General features: G+C 39.5%; 1 long non-coding RNA gene across 1 annotated transcript; it reads right to left on the reverse strand.

Annotated features, from left to right (window-relative positions):
* Positions 1-223: 223 nt before the first annotated feature.
* On the reverse strand, positions 224-3973 carry LOC122574549. Its single transcript, XR_006319098.1, has 3 exons — positions 3389-3973; positions 3009-3172; positions 224-1528 (listed from the first exon to the last, which is right to left on the reverse strand). It is a non-coding gene; the product is annotated as an uncharacterized LOC122574549 (long non-coding RNA).
* Positions 3974-6380: the final 2407 nt, after the last annotated feature.

A 6380-nucleotide genomic window follows, 5' to 3' on the forward strand; every position in this document is an offset into this window, starting at 1 on the left:
CAGTTACAAGCCATTTGCATCGCGAAATTTCGCGGCACGCTCCTCTGTCATATAGTCGATAATATTAAAAGGAAAAGGAAGTGGCGAAGAAAAATTAGTATCAAATTTCGCTCTCAACAAGTGGATTTAACGCTAGAAAGATTAGCTGGCTCACCTTCGCATTATGAAACCGATAAAATTGATTATTTTGGCTAAAAAGTATAATTATTTCCGAGTTCTTGATTTTTTAAACTGTTTGACTGTTTTCTTCTCGCCGTTTATTAAGAATAATTGCAGGTAGTTACTTTTAAGATACATAAAGAGCGTACTTAACATTTTTTCAAATTTTGCTACATGATATTCTATGATAGAGTCAACGGTAATTGAAGAGAAAGGAAGTGATAGCGAAGAAAAATTGGTATCAAGTTCCTCTCACGAACTTAATTGTTTCGCGAATACGAGTCGATAGATTTTTATCAATGTCGAGGCGTTTATACGGAATCTACAGAAAATTACATCCTGTTATAAAAACACACGAGGAAACTAGAAATATTAAAAGAAAAAAGGAAGATGGATAATAATAGAAGAGAAAGTTAAATATTTAAAGAAAATCGATTTGCCCAGGAAGAAAGTAATAGTACACAGTGGAAAGGAAAATAGAGGCCCCAAACGTTTTGTTACGTAATCGATAGTTGTTAAACAGTACTCATGCAGATATGAAAAATTCCAGTGTTCTTGCTACTTTCGGTTAGTTTCGATCTCGGTTCATTTCGTTGCACTTTAAAATAATTTAATAGTCTATTTCGTATCCATAGTAAATTCAATTTCTCCCCCCCCCCCCCGTTCGTTTTCTCTTTCAACAAAATAGTAAAGTTCACGGATCGAAACTGCACAGATTGCTAAAGTCGCTCAGTTTAAAATTCCTAATTGTTTCACAAGTGGCGGGGAAACAAAAAGAAGCATTGGAACCTATTAACGGAACGAGGGAAAAGGAAAAGGAATTCTGTTACATCAGTCGCAGGTGAATTTCAACGAACGGTTAAACGATGATCTACAGAAGGAAACACGTTCAAAGATGGTCGTTGAGGAAGGAGGACGATGGTTTGTTGGAGGAGGGGTAGTCAGGGTCGCGGGCTTTCTCACACGAAAATCCAATTTTACAAAAATATCGGCCTGGTAATGAGAAATAGCCGCTGAGTCACTCTGGTCGCCGGTAAAAACTTGAAGAAGCCGGCTCGTTCTTGGCTCGTACACGGCACCGCACCGTCCCACGCCCCTGGCCAATGAGAAAAATCAACCCCTCTCTGTGCTCGCCTCTCCCTATGGCCCCCTTTCACGTTCGCTCGTCACTTCCACCTTCGATCATTCTCTCTGCGCGGGGGAAACAACGTTTCTTGCCAATTCGCGACTCGATTCGGCATCTTGGAACGTCCAGGGATTCTTCAAGCATGTACCAAATACCGCAATTATATTTAGCTACTAGTACAGTAGTATTTGCGATCGGGAGACTGGGAAAATGCGTCAAGTTCTTGATCCTTGCGATGTTTAACTGAAATCAAACAGGGGTGCGAAATACGATGGGGTAGATTTGAAATTTTGAAAGATGGAATTGTTTGGAAGAACACGGAAAATAATAAAATTACGGCGTAGGTTTTATTTTCAAGAAAATCGAGTTCGACCGATTATTCTCAATAGACTGCGGACTTTTATGCAATTGTGATGATATGCAGATTTGAAGATAGAAAAATGTATGCGCATGATATGCAAAAATATATGAGAAATATTCAAAGCATAGTAGTTCATAATGCTTAATAGATAAATCAATAATATTTAATGAGCAAATGTATCCATGAAAATATGACTTTGTACAGAATTTTGTAAACTACTTATAAAGCATATATATATATATATATATATATATATATATATATATATATATATAATTCTATTGAATTTATCTAATTGGCTTAATCTCTTTAGATGCGAAATTAAGTTGAAAATGTAGGACAAAGTTTCTTCGTTTAGGGCCTCGTTCTTTTACATGAAATTGGAATGATTTGCGATTTTCGAGAGATTTTAAGAGGACGTTTTGCACGTAGAGAGAGAGAGAGATTGAAGGCTTCCTGGCCGAATTATCTCAAATCGCAGCTGTGGAGCAAAGTAAGTGACAACGTGCGGTACATAATTCAAATTAGACACAGCTCGCAATTATCTAGGGGATTCCGCTGTCTTTGTTCGCACGGACCAAGCTACGAGGTAGCAGCGTAAAACATTCAAATTTCGAAATTGAACGTTGAAGAAAAACGAGAACTGTGACGAAGAAACGTCCAACTCGGGCACTAAACAGAATTATTAATTGTTTTTGTAACGAAGCAAGAATAAAACGAGGTTTCTTTCTCCTTGTTGAGCAAAAAGTAAAACCTTCATTGAACTACATTGTATATCATACGGAGCCTAAAGACATTTTTTTTCCATTAGCCAGTGTTCACGGAAGCCTCGGTTAACCTCGCTAACAATACTTGCAAAATTTTAAGATCTTAAACGCGCGATGCATATATAATGGCGCCAGTTGGAAATTAATTATCGTACTTTGTTCATATACTGTACGTACAGTATATCTCAGTTTTTTCCTGCCATAAGCTGTCAGTACATTCCATAGATGAACGTAAGAGAAAGGTATCATAAACATGTGATTGGAAACGTTGCTAAAGAGTTGTAACGAAAAACGATATACAAAATGAGCGGCAACGAAGGTGTGTCACTATGGTATAAAACACGAATAGATGAGGAATATTCACATCCAGTAGTAGTCAGAAAATATCACAATACGATTCTACGATTTCAACTACAACTACATTTCAGAATATTCACCATTCCTGTTAGTATAAGTTTGGCAGCGGTGAAAAATTGATTTTGTTCTCCCTTTGAAGTTCTCGTTTATTACTCGTTGTCGCTGAAGTTGCAGAAGCATCACGATACCTCCTGACTACGTATACTCACGGATAATATAAATAGTAATAGATGCTTACCGTATCGTATTTGTACCGTAGTGATGCAACTTCGTTACCATCCATTTCACACATCGTCTTCTCGTTCTAACGCTGCAACAATGCTTTCAGTGACATACGTTCATGTCACAGTTCTTTCTTATATTGATCCATAGGATGTATTGACAACGTTTGGCCAGAGAAAGCTGAAACACCCTGTATGTTACGTATGTGTGTTATGTATGTATTGGAAAGTTCGAAAGATCGATTTGACAACTAATCCATTTTTCAAATAAAAGAAAAATTATTTCTCCGTGAGTTTGTAAAGCGTTGCATCATAAATCCACACTTTCCAGATATTTGATTACGCCGGAAAGACCATTACAATTTAAGAATTATATGAACGAAAAGAGTTCACGTACTCGCTTCGTCTTCCAGCCACCTATCCAATTCCCAATTTTCGAATTATCTCGATCCCTGTGATCCATCTTATCTCCGTCGTATTGCTTCAATTTGAACCAGACTACCCTTCAATTACCCTGCAACGAGTCGCTAAACAAGTAGCTGTTTAACCGATCCAAAGTAACATGAGTAACAGGCAATAACGAGCAGTCTCTGTCGAGAGATATATAAAAAAAAAAAGAAATACGCGACGTTCGATGATCGCAGCCGATGACAGTCGATGGTGTGTAAGAAAATAAGATGGATTTCTGGCTTAAGAGGCAGGCAGCGTTATAATTCCGTGGCCGTCGGCGGATCCTTTAACGCGTTCACGAACGGTGCACGCGTGTATACACGACACGATACGAGGAATGAACGAACGAACGCGTCCCTCATTTGCTGCATGTCGGCCGGCTCGGATGCATTTATCATACGGCCGCCTGCCTCGAAGCACACACCAGTTCCTCCTCTTCCATCCAGAGGCGAAAAACGGCCGCCCGTTTCACCTGGTCGGTCTCGTGCGTGTTTGCGTACACGCAACGTGCCGCGAGGAAAACACGAGCGTCCGTCGCTCTCGACTTCCACGTGTGGACTCGAACGGACAATGGCGGCCGTCACGGTGAAACGCACGCGGGGCTACCGTCTTACGCCTTCTACCACGAGCAAACAACCAGCCCAGCTTCGGATATGACGCTTGTGTTCGGCCGGATTATTCGTTTGCGAGGTCAGCTCGACGGGAGTGGAAATGGATGAGATCGGAGCTGACGGTGATTGGAGAAGATTGGAATTTGGGATGTTCAGTGGGTGAAGGAAGAGTTTCTGATTAGGCGGTTTGGGGAGGAATGCGCGCGATCGCTTTCTGCAGAGTTTCTTCTTCCTGAATAAGAAAACGAAGAAAAGGGAATCAGGTAACGAGGCTGACTGGTTAAAGCTAGTTACTCTCTTGCTAATTAAATTAGACGCTTGCCTTTCAACGCTACAAATTTGCTAACTTGAAAACATTGACTCTTATAACGTTGAAAGAGATTGTCGTAAAGTTTAAAGAGTAAATTTCGAAACAGATCGTCCAAACATAGATTAACTCTTCGTATAGTTTAAATTTGGATATTCCCAAATCCGATGTTTGAAATTTTGAAGATTACCTGATTATGTATTAAAAGCTCGAATCCTGGTAACCGTAAAGTACGATGCCCCGAACTTCAATCGAGATCAAAGGAGAGGAACAAAATTCTCGGTTGCTTCGACACAGAATCGGCTGAGACGATTCCAAAAAACAGAAGCCGCGTCGTTTAGCCGGCAGGAAGGAATAAAAAAAAGAAAAGAACAGGAACGGAGGCCTTCATCGTCTGGCTGGACAATGTGCGTACAAAATTACATCTCCCATCTTTATCCTTTTCTCTGTCCGTCTCTTTCTTCGCTTCGGTTTTCTTGATCTTATTAAGGCCCGATAGATCTGGACGGGGCAGACTAGCCGGGCCTGAAAAGAATTCCTCGATCTCGTTATTGAATGAAGTCGTGGCTACCGTGGTAACCCGCGGTGAGACCCGACATGATGAACGGCATTCCGCGATGGGAGGCGTCATTGTGATCCGGATGTCATATGTTAGCGTCCCAGTGTTTCACATTCCCGATCGTAATGGCTGCTGGCTCCTCGACTCCTCGCAGTTACATTCTTTGTTTCGCATTCGTTCGATGGAATATTTTCAAATTGAACTTTCAATGTAAAGCTAATTACTTTCGGATAGAAATCAGGTGTCTTTTATACTCAGCTTTGGGGTAGTTCCTTTCTGGTGCACGGGAGTTTCAAGTTTCTTTACGCTTTGGAACAGTTCGTTGTGAATGATCAGATAAGATTCTTGTGAGTTGTTACGCTGAAACGCGCAATATTGCGCCCCAGCAATCGTAGCGATAAGTGCGCCTCTCTTGCCAAATTATTAAAAGGATGTGTAAACGGAAGACGGATATGTGCGTTCCGCGGATTAGAAAAGATGATCTTCCCTCGTGCGAAATGTACTGTGTAATACGTGTTAATATTGCATGATCACAGGATTCTATTGTTCCTCTCGACCGTAGAATAAGAACTTCTGGTACTTCATACGGTAAGGTAAATTTTATTTTCTTGCTAAAAAGAATTTTATGTTTTCTTCGTATTTTATATACGATAACGTGAAACAAATTTTTCGATTTTTATATATCGAATATCGTCGAAGGAAAAACTTTGGACGTAAAGTTAATTATATGTTAGGGCAGGAACCAGGTGTTTTCTACGCTCAACTCTTCTTTTTTTTTTTTTGCATTTGTGAAATTTGAAGATATTAGGTTTCTTCGGACACACGTGTATGTATGTATATGTATATGCAAATTTCAGATTTTGATATAAATTTGTAATTCGTAAAAACTGTCTAAAATATCTGTATCTTCTTTCTGCATTAATCGGAAATCGAAGTATCATAAAGCAAAAGTATTTCTTCAATTGTCTTTCATTGAAAATGTACGATTAAATCGCGGTGCTTTTGAGGAGACCAGCAGCGAACGACACTATTCATCGACTATTTTTGAATACTTACGGCTTCGACGATGCCGGGAAAAAAGTCGTTTGCATATTTTTTCACTTAGGCGACTTCATCAACGCCGGTCGTTAAGCGGTGCAATTTTATCGCCTAGCAGGAGACGCATGCAAGGCGACACACGAGAAGACACGTCGCGTACAAGAAATCACAGTGTTTGAATTAATCGACCATATCGTGCCACAGTTTGTCGTTCTATTTTCTCAATGAGAAAAATCAATATGTACCTTTTCTAGAAGCGATTTAAGAGCTTTACAATGTTGAAGCTTAACTATCCCGAATTATAATGCCAAAATAATTTTAACAGAATATAATAAAGAAAAAACATTTTGATTTATTTAATCGTCTATTAAAATCGATAAAAAAAATTCTGATTTATTCTGTTGGTTCGGAATAACACTTGAAG

Source organism: Bombus pyrosoma, linkage group LG14 (assembly GCF_014825855.1).
Source record: "Bombus pyrosoma isolate SC7728 linkage group LG14, ASM1482585v1, whole genome shotgun sequence".
Taxonomy (NCBI): domain Eukaryota; kingdom Metazoa; phylum Arthropoda; class Insecta; order Hymenoptera; family Apidae; genus Bombus; species Bombus pyrosoma.